Source organism: Salvelinus sp. IW2-2015, linkage group LG8 (genome assembly GCF_002910315.2).
Source record: "Salvelinus sp. IW2-2015 linkage group LG8, ASM291031v2, whole genome shotgun sequence".
In the NCBI taxonomy this organism is placed as follows: Eukaryota; Metazoa; Chordata; class Actinopteri; order Salmoniformes; family Salmonidae; genus Salvelinus; species Salvelinus sp. IW2-2015.
The window spans coordinates 33,979,852-33,995,528 of record NC_036848.1 but is presented as its reverse complement, the minus strand read 5'-3'; the positions used below and the strand labels follow the sequence as shown (position 1 = coordinate 33,995,528).

Below are 15,677 nucleotides of genomic sequence, written 5' to 3'. Positions count from 1 at the left end.
GGTAATCACTATTGCCCTGGTTTTGCCAATGAACCGTCAGCGTGAGTGCAACGTTCATATTCATATTGGTATTTTTGGGGATTAAGATTTGATTTATTTCAATGTTTCCTCCAATGTATTGTTTTTCTGTGTGAACATCAGTTGCTAAGAACAACTCTCGTATCTCAAAGCACTTTCAGTGCAAAAAAAGAAAAATATATTTTTTAAACCACGTCTGCTCAGACTTCAGCTCTCCTCCTTCTCTAGAGTGACATTTAATTGACAAAAACAACATTGTCGGTAGTTCAAGTGCCAAGGCTTTGAGCATAAAGACCCCTGAAAGAATAGTATGATGAGCATGCACTGACTGAACCGTGTGTGTTCAGTACGTTCCATAGGGAACGGCTGATTTTATTCAACTTAAATAGGAGACATGCTTGTTTGAACACCGCAAATGACTTATGAAACGCTATGACAGGCCTGGCATAAGTGTGACAAAGGAAGTTAAAAAAAATAATACCATACATTATTTGTCACTGGCTGGAAATGATGGGCCAATTCAGTGCTCGGAACTCCCTCTCGTCTCACAAATGGCTAGCATTTATAGCTCGACAGAGAAGTCGACTGCGCTAAGTGAGGTGACAAGGTAGCTTGACAATTACATTTACATTTAAGTCATTTAGCAGACGCTCTTATCCAGAGCGACTTACAAATTGGTGCATTCACCTTATGATATCCAGTGGAACAACCACTTTACAATAGTGCATCTAACTCTTTTAAGGGGGGGGGGGGTTAGAAGGATTACTTTATCCTATCCTAGGTATTCCTTAAAGAGGTGGGGTTTCAGGTGTCTCCGGAAGGTGGTGATTGACTCCGCTGACCTGGCGTCGTGAGGGAGTTTGTTCCACCATTGGGGTGCCAGAGCAGCGAACAGTTTTGACTGGGCTGAGCGGGAACTGTACTTCCTCAGAGGTAGGGAGGCGAGCAGGCCAGAGGTGGATGAACGCAGTGCCCTTGTTTGGGTATGACAATGTTCGACGGGCTTTGTTTTATAGCCTGCTGTGTGTACAGCACTGCTACTGTAGATCCACTCCTAACCATCTGACATGAACACACACACACACACACAGAATTTGATGTCATCTTTACCCTCCATTGATATAACAAGAGATGTCACATTTTCAATACCTGGATTTAGTCCTTTATTTTTGGTGAAAAAAAGATGTATTACTGTGCCTCAGTCAAATAGTTACCTTTTGATCCGTGTAGTTGCAACCTGGAATCACACGAACTTTGAAGTGTTGTTTGTTAGACTTCTGTGTTTTTAGTGGTCTGTTTGTATACAGCGACATGTGGTTGGACARGATGTCATCACTTTTACTTCAACCTTGTAAGTTTGTAAGCGTAGGCAGTGCCCAGGATTAGCTTTTGTGTGTGTGTGATTGTTGTTAGAATTGATCAGGTTCATGTGTCAATAGAAACACAACTATAGGCTATAACAAAGCACATTCCCGCTGTCTCGGCGAGAATATATACATCTGCCATAGCAACCTGGAGAGAAAGCAGTTTTTCGTTTCTTAGAATGTGGAACATTTTCAGAATGGACCCAGCCTTCTATTATCTGAACCATTATGTTTCGTTATCCTTGTAGTCTCTGTAGGCAGACGGGTCGCCTCCCACATTAACAATGTTCCGACATGCACGTCTGCACAGACACAAAGCATCGGTTGGCATCGGTTGAACTGGATGAGCAAAATCTGTCTTATCCGTTTGTGCCCTGATGTACACATCCACACTGGACACAAAATTGAGTGTATTTAGCTTGTTTGAGTAGTTTGCATGAGCCATGACAACTAACATTGGTGTTACAAGCTTTCAACCACTGAATGGCTGTAGCTATAATTAGTTGAACTATCTGCATCTGAAATTGTGTCCTCTGTCCATGTTTTTGAGGGGATTCTTTTTTCAAAAGCACAATTCCTGCTCACATTTTTAAGCCCCACCTACCCAAATTCGTGATTTATTGGGAGAGTTGTCTGTTGGAAGAGCACTCTCCCTGGAAGATTTTTTTCAAAGTTGCCAAGACAATCCCCCATGTCCCCGTTTCCGAGACTAGTATCTTTGGCCATGCTTCTGTGGAGGATGATACATTGTTGCCTGGAGTGAAAGTATTCCAATATTCAGCGAAAAAAGGCCCGGCAGTCATCCACACAAACACTGTCCTCTGCTCAGTGTAAACATACACTGTCAATCAGAGGAGATAAATAATACGTCGGGTTTGTCAGGTTTTGGCCAGGACTGTTCTGMTTTTTTGTCACTAGATGTCCCCATTGCACCTTTTTTGTACCTTTTGTTTTTCCCTTGCTCTAATTATTGTTTGCACCTGTATGTCGTTCCCTTGTTAGTATTTAATCCCTGTGTGTTCCTCAGTTCCTTGCTCAGTGTTTGTATGTTAGCACCCAGCCCCAGCCCAAGCCTTGTTGTGAACATATATTTTTCTCTTGTTGGATTTTCCAGAGGTTCTCTGGTTTTGTTCTTTTGTATTTTGTATTAGTCTTTTAAGGTTTGTTTTTCCCTTGCTGTTTTTACCACTTTGTGGATTTCTTTGTATTTTGGAAGATATCTATTTTTTTATTAAAACCACCATCTCTAGTACTGCTGTGTCTGCCTCATCTTCTGGGTTCTGCCGATTTAGTGACTGTTTCTCGCACCGGGTCCTGACAGGGTTCTTATAGTTTGCCAAGCTTAGGACCTTGTAATGGATAGAAAATATTMCCTCCAGCATGAGCAGTTGAGAGTCGATATCAGACCCAAATAGTAGTCCTTTTTGGATATTGTTGCTTTACATAATTACCCCTGATCTTTTGTCACGCCCTGACCGTAGAGAGTGTTTTTTTGTGTCTATTTTGGTTTGGTCAGGGTGTGATTTGGGTGGGCAGTCTATGTTCTATGTTCTATGATTTTCTATGTGTTTGGCCGGGTGTGGTTCTCAATCAGAGGCAGCTGTCTATCGTTGTCTCTGATTGAGAACCATACTTAGGTTGCCTTTTCCCACCTGTTTGTGTGGGTAGTTGTCCTTGTTTAGTTGCCTGTGAGCACTACGTTGGCTTCACYGTTCGTTTTGTTGTTTTGTGAGTTTGTTAAGTGTTCTTCGTTTAATAAATAGAAGAATGGATTCGAATCACGCTGCGCCTTGGTCCACTCCTTTAAACGGCCGTGACATCTTTGCTTTACTGTTATCCGTTATTTTAAAACATGCTTCTATGCCATTTCTAAGTTGCATACACGTTTATGTTAAATAGAGCCATCTGTCTCCGCAAGAAGAAAAATATAATCACCCGTGTTTTATTCATGTGGTTTTCTCTTCTAATGCTTCTTTAGAAAGTTGTTATGTTGAGATGAGGATTCTTTATCTCCGGGGTCATCAGTAACTTAGCTGGCTTCTCACCTCGGCAGTGGGTCTGCAAAGTCCCAGTGGAAAGCAGCATGAATGATCACTTGATGAATCATGACCCCTCGTTCGGAATTGAAGATATATCGCTGTCTTTACTCTTCTGAAGGGCAACTTTGAATCCCACAGTGGGGTAGTGCTACTGTCTGTATATCACAAGGAAACAAGGTCACGCTGACAACAAAGGGAGTAGAATATTGTTATAGAATCTCATCGCCTTTGTCTGAATGTGAAACCACTTTCAGAATGTTATCTCAATCAATACATTGTCTCGGAGTATAATATAGMCTCAATTAGCATTAAGTGGTATAACACTTTCAGAATTGTTGTGCTGTTGTAAACTGCAGATATACAACATTATTTCAGTTAACAAACATAAGATCACTCTGCTTAAAAATAAGTATTCTGAAATGAACAGGGCATTTTCTTATTCTATTCAGTAGGACTTGAACTCATTAAGTTAAAAAACGTTTTCCCATATGAATGTGCACCCACTCCATATCAGGTGCTTCTCATAAGGTGCCTCATTATTGTCCCTTCTCTGTTCCCCAGCTTTCTGATTAGAACCACAGACAGGTAGCTGTCAATCAGGCTATGTAGATCAGAGCAGAAGCTATGCAAACACCATGTAATTGGTTTTATTAATCGAATATATCTGAGGACAAGTACTCATGCTGGATGTGAAGGCTTTTTTTATTTACAGAGAACCTCCAGCGTCTTCCTCCTTTGATCTGTGAATTGCTGGTAACGCTTGATTTCCCCTGAATGGGAACCAGTCTGCAACACTGTCCTCTCTCATTGCAGTATCTTCTCCGAGTGCACTGGGTAATGCAACAACATGATTTTCTGCCCTATGAAACGTACATAGAATGTAATAGCTTTTTTTTTTCTCCATAAATAKATGTATTTTCATGTTAGTTATTTTGGGAGTAAGTGTGTAGATGCACTTTGGTGGAAGCCAAGAGTTCACTTCAACTTAGTTGTAGTGGCTCATTGTGGGAATCTCTGCTCTTTTGAAAACCTATGGAGACATTTTGAGAAAGCACATCATTTTGCCAATACAAGTTTTATTTTCAGTGATGGTCAAAAAGCAGGTGGTCCATGTGCCACAGGAGGCAGTTTATATTTTAGTGTAAATTCACTCAGTACTCTGTACCACACCAACCACACACCTGTCAAATCGTCAGTTGACTTTTTGTTTTCAGAAGCCAGCTACTGCCCCTTTTTATATCTTCCGTCTATAGTAACCACCCACTTGGACCATGAAGAGCGATTTGATCTGTACTAAATATATAAACTCAGTAAAAAAAGAAACGTTCCTTTTTCAGGACCTTGTCTTTCAAAGATAATTCGTAAAAATCCAAATAACTTCACAGATCTTCATTATAAAGCGTTTAAACTCTGTTTCCCATGCTTGTTCAATGAACCATAAACAATTAATGAACATGCACCTGTGGAACGGTCGTTAAGACACTAACAGCTTACAGTCGGTAGGCAGTTATGAAAATTTAGGACACTAAAGAGGCCTTTCTACTGACTCTGAAAAACACCAAAGAAGATGCCCGGGGTCCCTGCTCACCTGCGTGAACGTGCCTTAGGCATGCTGCAAGGAGGCATGAGGACTGCAGATGTGGCCAGGGCAATAAATTGCAATGTCCATACTGTGAAACACCTAAGACAGCACTATAGGGAGACAGGACGGACAGCTGATCGTCCTCGCAGTGGTAGACCACGTGTAACAACACCTGCACAGGATCGGTACATCCGAATATCACACCTGCGGGACAGGTACAGGATGGCAAAAACAACTGCCCGAGTTACACCAGGAATGCACAATCCCTCCATCAGTGCTCAGACTGTCCGTAATAGGCTGAGAGAGGCTGGACTGAGGGCTTGTAGGCCTGTTGTAAGGCAGGTCCTCACCAGACATCACCATCAACAACGTTGCCTATGGGCACAAACCCACCGTCGCTGGATCAGACAGGACTGTCAAAAAGTGCAGATTCACGTTTATCGTCGAAGGAATGAGCATTACACCGAGGCCTGTACTCTGGAGCGGGATCGATTTGGAGGTGGAGGTTCCGTCATGGTCTGGGGCGGTGTGTCGCAGCATCATCGGACTGAGCTTCTTGTCATTGCAGGCAATCTCACCGCTGTGCGTTACAGGGAAAACATGCTCCTCCCTCATGTGGTACCCTTCCTGCAGGCTCATCCTAACATGACCGTCCAGCCTGACAATGCCACAGCCATACTGCTCGTTCTGTGCGTGATTTCCTCCAAGACAGGAATGTCAGTGTTCTGCCTTGGCCAGCGAAGAGCCCGGATCTCAATCCCATTGAGCACGTCTAGGACCTGTTGGATCGGAGGTTGAGGGCTAGGGCCATTCCCCCCAGAGATGTCTGGGAACTTGCATATGCCTTGGTGGAAGAGTGAGGTAACATCTCACAGCAAGAACAGGAAAATCTGGTGCAGTCCATGAGGAGGAGATGCACTGAAGTACCTAATGCAGCTTGTGGCCACACCAGATACTGACTGTTACTTTTGATTTTGACCCCCCCTTTGTTCAGGGACACATTATTCCATTTATGTTAGTCACATGTTTGTGGAACCTGTTCAATTTATGTCTCGGTTGTTAAATCTTATGTTCATACAACTATTTACACGTTAAGTTTGCTGAAAATATACGCAGTTGACAGTGAGAGGACATTTTCTTTTTTTGCTGAGTTTAGTAAGACTGCTATTAAAAGCCCCAAACTTTGAATGGTTGCCAGGTGACCTAATTCCACTTTTTAATATAAAAAGAAAACAGTCAGCTCATGCCTCAGAAGGCTGAATGGCATTTTGTAGACTGTGGTGTTGGTATTAGCTCAGTCTTGTTGAGTCGTCGAAGGGAGATGGTAGCAGAGCACAAACTGAAGGGCCCATGGTGCACACTAGATGAATACCTGCAGTCTCCAGAGAGAGGGGGAGATTGCTGTTGTCTTTTTGAAGGATGAGCAAGATTTTCGCACGCTCAGTTCAATTTTGTTCGCTCAAGTAGAAGTTATCTTTCCAGAAATGAAGAATTGAGAGTTTTGGTATCAGTGTTGTAGCTTTTAAATATGTTTGTTCCCCAAAAAGGTGAAGATGAACTAAATGTAGTTCAGAAAATMATAAGTGTTAACAATTGGCTGACGGACGGCAACAAGGTGGCATGTTGAATGACTTGTTTTGAGGTGAAAGCCCATGCATTGTCAAAGTTGTTTGTAGAGAATTAGTTGCACTTTGACAATACCATTTTTCTATTGGTCCCTGTACTGCTTTAATGGTTAACTCTGTGTTGTAGATGAGTATGAAAGATTAAGTGTCTGTCGTCCCGACTATCAGGTCTCCGTTTTAACAGAGACAGATCGATAGGATTATGCCTTTGCAAGAAAGCTAAGAAGGCTTAACCTTTAAATTGATCATTGATTTCCCCCTTCTCATTTGAGTCAAATTATTAGAATTGTATGTCCCAGTCAGTTTTAAACTATATTGCTAATGTCTGCAAATGTCATAGAGGGGAAGTAGTCAAGAGAATCTAATGTTTGGTTTAATATCTGGAACGCTTTATTGCTTATCTGGTTCGGTTAAGAGTGGTCTTGTCTCAGAGGGTTGATAATGTCATGCATATGCTGGGACAGGACTTGTCCACACTTTTATATAGTAACATGTGGATGATTAGCTATGACCTTGAAACCTTGACCCCAAATAATGGGCAGCAGGTAGCCTAGTGTTTGGCCAGTAACCGAAAAGTCGTTTGTTCCACTTGTCGGCTTGGGTATTTGAACCATCTATCGATGTGCCCTTGAGCAAGGCTCTTAACCCTGATTTGCTCCAGGGGCGCCGTACTACTATGGCTGACCCTGTAAAACAACACATTTCACTGCACCTATCCGGTGTAGAGTGCCTTCAGAAAGTATTCATACCCCTTCATGAATTCAAAATGGATGAAATATTTTTTCCCCTCACCCATCTACACACAATAAATACCCCATAACGACAAAGTGAAAACATGTTTTCAGAAATTTTTGCAAATGTATTGAAAATGAAATACAGAAATACCACATTTACATAATTATTCACACCACTGAGTCAATACTTTGTAGAAGCACCTTTGGCAGTGATTACAGCTGTGAGTCTTCTAAGAGCTTTCCAAACCTGGATTGTGCAACATTTGCCCATTTGTTATTTTCAAAATCCTTCAAGCTCTGTCAAATTGGAACATTCGCTGTCMTCTTGGTAAGCAACTCCAGTGTAGATTTGGCCTTGTGTTTTAGGTTATTGTCCTGCTGAAAGGTGAATTAATCTCCCAGTGTCTGGTGGAAAGCAGACTGAACAACATTTTCCTCTAGGATTTTGCCTGTGCTTAGCTCCATTCCGTTTCCCTTTTATCCTGAAAACTCCCTAGTCCTTGAATTTGCCTCAAACATAACACTTTGTATTCAGGACAAAAAGTTAATTGCTTTACCACATTTTTTGCAATATTACTTTAGTGCCTTGTTGCAGTTTTCTCCTATCACAGCCATTAAACTCTGTAACTGTTTTAAAGTCAACATTGGCCTCATGGTGAAATCCCTGAGTGGTTTCCTTCCTATCCGGCAACTGAGTTAGGAAGGACGCRTGTATCTTTGTAGTGACTGAGTGTGTTGATACACCATCTAAAGTGTAATTAGTAACTTCACCATGCGCCATGATATTCAATGTCTGCTTTTTTTATTTTTATTTACCCATCTAGCAATAGGTGCCCTTCTTTGCAAGGCATTGGAAAACTTCCCTGGACTGCTCGACTGAGGGACCTTACAGATAATTGTTTGTGTGGGGTACAGAGATGAGATAGTCATGAAATAATTATGTTATACACTATTATTGCACACAGAGTGAGTCCATGCAACTTATTATGTGACTTATTAAGCAACTCTTCACTCCTGAACTTATTTAGGCTTATTTAGGGGTTGAATACTTATTGACTCAAGACATTTCAGCTTTTCATGTTTAATTCATTTGTAAAAATTTCTAAAAAGACAATTCCAATTTGGCATTATGGTGTATGTGTAGGCTAGTGACAACATTTTTCAATTTAATACATTTTCAATTCAGGCTCTAACACAAGAAAATGTGGGAAAAGTAAATGGGTGTGAATGCTTTCTGAAGGCACTGTATGTGAATACAACATATTTTTGGTATTTATTTATTTTTAATGGTTTTGCCAGCTCCTGTAATAATGATCTGTACACTGTAGCTTTTGTTTATTGTACTGTAGTAAAATGAGCTCCAAATGAGATCCCAGTGGATATKTGTGGCTTTCCAATTGGAGTTAATCAATAAGATGCCTAGCGTATCCCCACGCTAACTTAACACTAAAGCCAAGCATGTCATGAAAATAAAATATGTATTGTCATTCATATTTACAGTATATCTACCCAACCCAAATGTCTTCCATCTTTTTGACTTTTGTTTCGGTTCCAGCTGCCACCCAATTCTAGGACTGGGCGATATGGGCAAATATCATATCAGGGTATAAAAATAAATAAAAAATGACGGTATTTGACGATATTTTATGATTTTTAATAATAAAAGTTCTAAATTTGCTTCATGAGTAGTGCATGACCCTAAAGTGACAACAGATACATTCTAAGTGATTTCAATGGCCCTTTCTCCATTCTGATTGTTTTATACTGGTCAATCAAACCACAACCAAAAATACTTTTCAGCATTTTCATACATTTCTGCATTTCTTGCACTAATTTGAGATCATTTCCACACTGCKAGGTAGTGTTGCACGATATGGGCAAACAACCTGCACCTTATTTTGAACGAAATGTTGCAGTTGCGATTTGACTTGTGATTTAGAGCAAAACACTTTGGTGAACAGTTGGTATCATGGAAATAGAATGATTACTCAAATTCTATAGTTGGAATATAATAGTGAGCACTTTGAATAGTGTTGCCAGGGAAGAGTTGTGACAGGGTAGGAACCAAAGTGTTGACAAGTGTCTCCTAGGGGACCCTATAATCTTTGGCTACATTGAATATTTTCTCTTAGCTACTTAGCTAACATAGTCATGCTTCGTATATTCATCTTTGATTTAGAAGATACTGTTGCACAAACAACATGCTGATTTAGGTTTACACCATCAATGATATTATGAAGCTGTATAGCTAATTACGTTTGCTCTCACTCAGTACATTTATTAGCTCGCTAGCCAGCTAACTAGCAATTAGCATTAGCGGCTAACAAGCTTTAGGCCCAACTTGCTAAGAAAAGACAAACTAGCTGTTTGCAGATGTAAGGAACACAAACGACTAGTGTTATTATAGAACGCTAGTGGGTTTATATTGTGAGTGAAAGTGAAAACAGCATCGTTGTCATCAACATTGTTGCATGCTCTACATTGACCATGCAGACAACACAAGTGTCTGGTGGTCGAGGAACAACAAATGCGCTCCTTGAGTGACAGGGGGCAGTGCTAGGTCTGTGTGGAAAGCAGCATGGAGAGAGAGAGAGCGGAGAGAGATGACTCAAGTAGCAAGGTAAACTATAAAAATCGATGTTACACACAGCGTATTCCATATAACAAACCAAACAATCAAATACCATTATAGAAGGTAAAGTAAACACCCAAACCGGTCCGTGCATCAATACCATTATATTGTAAAATATGGTATACCGCCCAGCCCTACCCAATTCTGATATTTTTTTCACTAATTGTCCTTTTAACCAAACAGATCAGCTCCGAAAAGATCTGATGTGATTGGTAAATGGGCCTATTAGCTCCTGAGTGGTGCTGTGGTCTAAGGCACTGCGTCTCAGTGCCAGAGGCATCACTACAGACACCCTGGTTCGAATCCAGGCTGTACCACAACCGGAAGTGATTTGGAGTCTCATAGGGCGGCGCACAATTGGCCCAGCGTTGTTAGGGTTTGGCCTGTGTAGGCCGTCATTGTAAATAAGAGTTTGTTTTTAACTGACTTGCCCAGTTAAATAAAGGTTTTTAAAAATAAATATATTTTAGAGAAAAGATATGAGTTAGGCTGCCTGTATAAACACAGCGCTTGACAGCTAATTAAAACTAAGGCAAACATCGGTTTCAGGTTCACACAGCCTATAATTCTTCATTATCTCCCCACAGCAGGCATTAACCCTGAAGGGGAGGAGAAATTGTTGCCCAATGCCCATTGTTGTCAGCTGCTTTCCCGCTCATTTCTTCTCACATAAAAGATATATCCTTCTTAATAGGATGGCGGTGTGACCTTTGAGAAAACAGTGAAAAGTCACATTTCTCATCAATCATTGCTTGGGACGGTTGAGGCGGTTGTCATGGGTGACATTACCCTGTAATGTTCAAAACAGCAATGCTTGTCTTCATCTATGGCACTTATATGTTTGTCTTTATCTATAGGACTTTGTCTTCACATAGAGAATGCATACAGAGCTTTTAATCAGCTGTCAGTTTTGGCCTCTAGATGTTTGATTAACAAACACATTGAGCATCACTCAACCAACAATCCTCTAACCAGCCATCACTACAGATGTAGGGTCTTAATTTGATCAGCCTGGTGCAGGAATTCCTGCAAAGCAGGAATTTTAAAACTTGTAGTGTATTTGCAGTTTAAAAAAGCTGTTTGTAATTTCCACTTTGAAGTTTGTAATTTCCACTTAGAAATTTCAGACTTGATTCAATTGCAAAAAATGTATCAACCCCTACAAAAATGGACCATTAATTATAATCAACATAAAAATGCACATTTCCATTTGCTGCAGGATTATTTGTAGCTCAGAATTCTGAACAATATTTTTTAATTAAAAAAAAAATATCTGTGAAAATATTAAAATCGAAAGATAACCTTTTCATAAAAATGTTGCTCAAAACCATAATAAACTTCTCTCTTGCAGGTGCTGGCATTGTGGCCGAGAGGAAAGATATGCTTTTTGATCAAGAAGAAACAACCTAGGTATGTCTTGATCTTCCTTGTTTGTTGTTTTACCATCTGAATATAATTCTTGATGCCAGCCTTGCCAGGGGTCCCCAAACTTTTTTGGCTCACAACCCCAGTTTGTATCTGAAAATTCTCGCGAGCGCAACCATGTGAAAAAAAAAATGATGTAATTAACAGCCAATGCTTTCTTTTACTTTTTTACTTTTTTTTAACAGCCAATCATACTGTATACTTTTAATGTGGGCCTATGACAGTCAATTYCAAATGAGTCTGACAGAATTGATCTTATCTCACCACCACTAAGAGACGGGTGTGCTTGATGCACGTCACGTCGGAGCTTCTCAGAGTCAGTGCGCACCTCATTTCTCCTGTCACATCCAACCTCGATCAATATTTTTTTTAAATGCAGACGGGAGCACTGAATCAGCGTACGATGAGTTTTAGTACTTGGAGGGAGACGGCACAGTATTCACTTTGAGTCAAGAACTCCTCCATAGTGACCCGTAAATGTGTTGGCTGCAGCATTCAGTCACTTGACAGCTCGATCAGCTGTTCGATTTCACTTACCGGCATGTCAACTAAGCCAGGATCACAGTGAAACAGATTTGGTCAATCATCTGTCACATTTTGGGGTATTTCCGCTGCATGCCCGCATTCAGTTCAGTAAGTCTGTTACATAGGCAAGGAGACACATTTATTTTTTCACAGAAAGTCAACAAAGTCTCTTTTTTACATCCATTGCGAATGACAAAAGTTCCTCTCTCAATTAAAAAAATATTTACAAAACTCCCCCTCGATAATCACCAAGCCTCATTGTGAAATTGAACATTGTCATGCTCTGATCACATATCTCCACATAGTTTTGCGAACAGGTGTGAGCGATGTAGTTTACAATCAAAGTTACCTGCTGCTTTTCTCAGAGTTCTGCACTCAGCTCTTTTGCCGCCAGTTGCTCTTGGTGTATCCATTATAGCTCAGTGGGTGTGTCATCCAATGCGTCCATATGGCAGAGGGAGACATATTCATAACTAGAGTGCAGAGGCCTGCCCGCCGTTCCGCCATAGATGGAGCCCCATCTGTGCAAAAGCCCACCATTCAATTCCARGGAATCTGTTTTTCGTCAATACAGCCACGCAGCACACTGAAAATCCCCTGTGCCGTTTAATGCTTGAGAATCGTGAGACAGAACAATATGTCCTCGTGAATAGCGTACCCCGACGTGTAGCGAACAAAAGTCAATGCATGGGCATCTAGGCCCTCACAGCTAAGTCCGTTTGGAGAGCATATGCTGGGGAGTTTTTGAGTCGTTCAGTAGAGATTTCCTCTTGATTTCTAGTTCTAGCCTAAATTCTTAGTTTCATAGTGTTATTTGACAAAGGTATCGATGTGAGTTTCTGTACCTCTGCCTGCCTCTCCACACATGGTTTTCACCATAGCAATTGCGGCCAGTAATGTCAATTGCGGCCAGTAATATCAAAGTCTCTGCAATAGTGTGTGGTTTCATAGTGTATAGAGCCTAGCCATTCACCATGGGAATGATTCAAGTGCAACGGTCAAGTGCGGCCTTTTCCCACAATCTAAGGGCACTTCTCTGGTTGAAATTTTACTCTTAGATTTGAATCATTTTCATTTCGATGTTTAAGGTTAACCACATTACAATGATTTTGAGCGACAAAGACTATATTTTAATATATTTTTTTTTTTACCAGGATTTTGGAAATTCTTCCACGACCCAATTTGCATATCAGGCGACCCCACYTGGGGTCGCGATCCCTCGTTTCGGAACCGCTGAGTCATGCTCATGTCATTGTTTGAGCTCATCCAGGATGTCTCATTGTTTTTCGCAAATTTTATGTATTTTGTATCATATTTTATAACTCCTTATGTATATGACCACTGGTGGAGCGAATCAAGAGCCAGGGCTCTCAGAATCTGTCTACTAGCTATATGCTAAGACCTCAATTGTCAGCAATAATAGACATACAGCACRAACCTGTTATTTTCCCTGTGAAAGATAATGGAGTGATAGGTTCGTCCCTCATCACAGAGGACAAGTGACCTTGAATGGTGAGGGCGGGTGGCCAGATATGGTAGAGCAGAAGACCACCTCCACTTCTCACTCTGGTGGTTTGGAGTGCTCAGAGCACATTGCTGGACCTGTGTTAATGATGTCGTATTGCTTATCTGTGGCATACAAGTGTGCATTTTTTTTGCCCAGTGCTAAAACTTAGCCCAGGGTTAACAAATGCTTGTGTGAACACAGGCTAAGCTAGCCTAGGGCCAGTCTAGCCTCTGGCTAAGTACAATGTAGTGTGAAAAGGCCTTTAATTGAATCCTCAAGTGTCACGGAAACGCCTATGAACATGATGTAGACGTTATCCTGAAAACTCTCATGTTCTGGGAAGATATACTGAAAACACACATACAGGTACACTCTGAAGACATAGAAAAAGATATATAACATTAGCACAGACCAACCACCGTGAGCCCTATCTAACCCTTCACAGGGTCAAAGTTCAGTAAAGATTTAGACACTAGGTGTAGGAGGAATGGTACTGTGCTCTGAGCTGTTCGCAGCACCATTCTATACAGTGTGGGCAGGGATGGTATACAACATAAAACGGTGTAGATTGCTCCTTTGTAACACACATTAATATTCACGGTGAATTGATGGGCTTTGCCATTTAGATTGAGTGGGACCGTAAAGGTGTCTAAGTAAGCAATTCGTAAATATATTGCAAAAAACATTCCACAAAATCTGTCAGCTGCCACCACTGCATTTATAGAGGTGCTGCTGCCTTGTAATGGGGGACCTTGGGTGTCCTTCCACTTCACTTGTAATTAGTTATATTAGTGCAAGTTCCCTGGAACGGCTCCTGGCCCTGTATGCCTTGGGTCTCTCAGGTACCACTGACTGGCAGCACAGGCAGGTGGTAGTAATCTCCAGTAATCACCCTCTCACAGTTTCTCTGGAAACAGCAGATATAATGACTTTGGGCTTTTCAAAACTTCAGACACACATTTTTTTTATACACTCGCTCCAGCGTTGCCATGACTAAAGTGAATAGTCGTCTGGTTTTTGGTGTACTCGTGCTCTTATCTGAGGATTCCAAGGCTCAGACTGAGTCCTGCTGGCTGGTCGTTTATTAAAGACACTGTAAATAAATGTGGATCTTTCCAAATGATCTCTCCTGAGGAAGCAGGTTTTAAAAATATTCCCCCAACCRCGAAAAAGGACGGAACACAATAAAACATAACAGATGAATGACACTTACAGATCTAGGATCTTAATTTGAGCCAGTTTGCTACACCAGGAAATGGTTATGTAGATTATAATTAGTGGTAATGTAGGGTTTGATAAATGTTTTGTTAGGGAAAATCATGTCTAACATTTTAAAGTGGAAATTACAAACTTCAGAAGCCTTTTTAAAACTCGAATACACTACAAGTTTACATTTCCTGCTGAGCAGGAAAATTCTCAGCAACAAAAGAGTGATCAAATGAAGATTCTACATCTGTACTCACACCTACCCTCACGTTCATATCCATTGTGAAATTTCCTTTGTCCCTTTTATTATGCTTGATAGGCAGCCACGAATCACGCTCTAAGTATAGATTTACTGTAGGCTGTCACCGAATGTGCACAAATTTCATAACATACGGTACATATGAACTCCCAACACATTGTCAGTGGAGACCAAGGCAAAAATAAGTCACAACTTACACACAACTCCACAGTAACTTTGTAGTGACATTTGGAAGCTGTGTGTGTGTGTGTGTGTGTGTGTGTGTGTGTGTGTGTGTGTGTGTGTGTGCCTGCTGTAGCCAGCTCCGGCCCCAAGGGCACCTAACTGCCACCGGAGAAGGAGCAATTAGCACTGTTATAATGGACCACAGAGCCAGAGCCCGCCTCGCAATCCTCCACATGCGTCATCTCTCTCCAGCAGACCTACACTAACTAAGACACAGGTTGAAGCTCCGGGATGGGACACAAGGTGTTACTTGGAATGTAAAGAAAGAAATGTAGCCAACAACCGAACCACATGTTGGTGTGTACGGGAATGGCAGTGGGTGAAAGTTGAACCACGAGAGTTGTTGAGTAGCTCAGAGATAGCGAGCGCGAGAGAACGAGAACGAGAGCGAGAGAGATACAGGAATCTGTGGACAGGTGGCCGGCGATGAGGGACCCTGATACCGATGAGGGACCCTAAGCCCTGATCAGACCCTGATACCGTGATGGGATTTCAAGACCTTGATGTCTTCGGACCACTGTGGAGATTTGTAGTCT

General features: G+C 41.4%; 1 protein-coding gene across 1 annotated transcript in view; it reads left to right on the top strand.

Annotated features, from left to right (window-relative positions):
* The first annotated feature begins 11,338 nt into the window (after nucleotides 1–11,338).
* pcdh15b (protocadherin-related 15b) overlaps nucleotides 11,339–15,677 on the top strand; it is a 185,485-nt gene continuing 181,146 nt past the window's right edge. The window contains exon 1 of the mRNA XM_070444889.1: nucleotides 11,339–11,404. The gene's annotated coding sequence lies outside the window, so the exon portion shown is untranslated. The remainder of the gene's footprint in view (nucleotides 11,405–15,677) is intronic.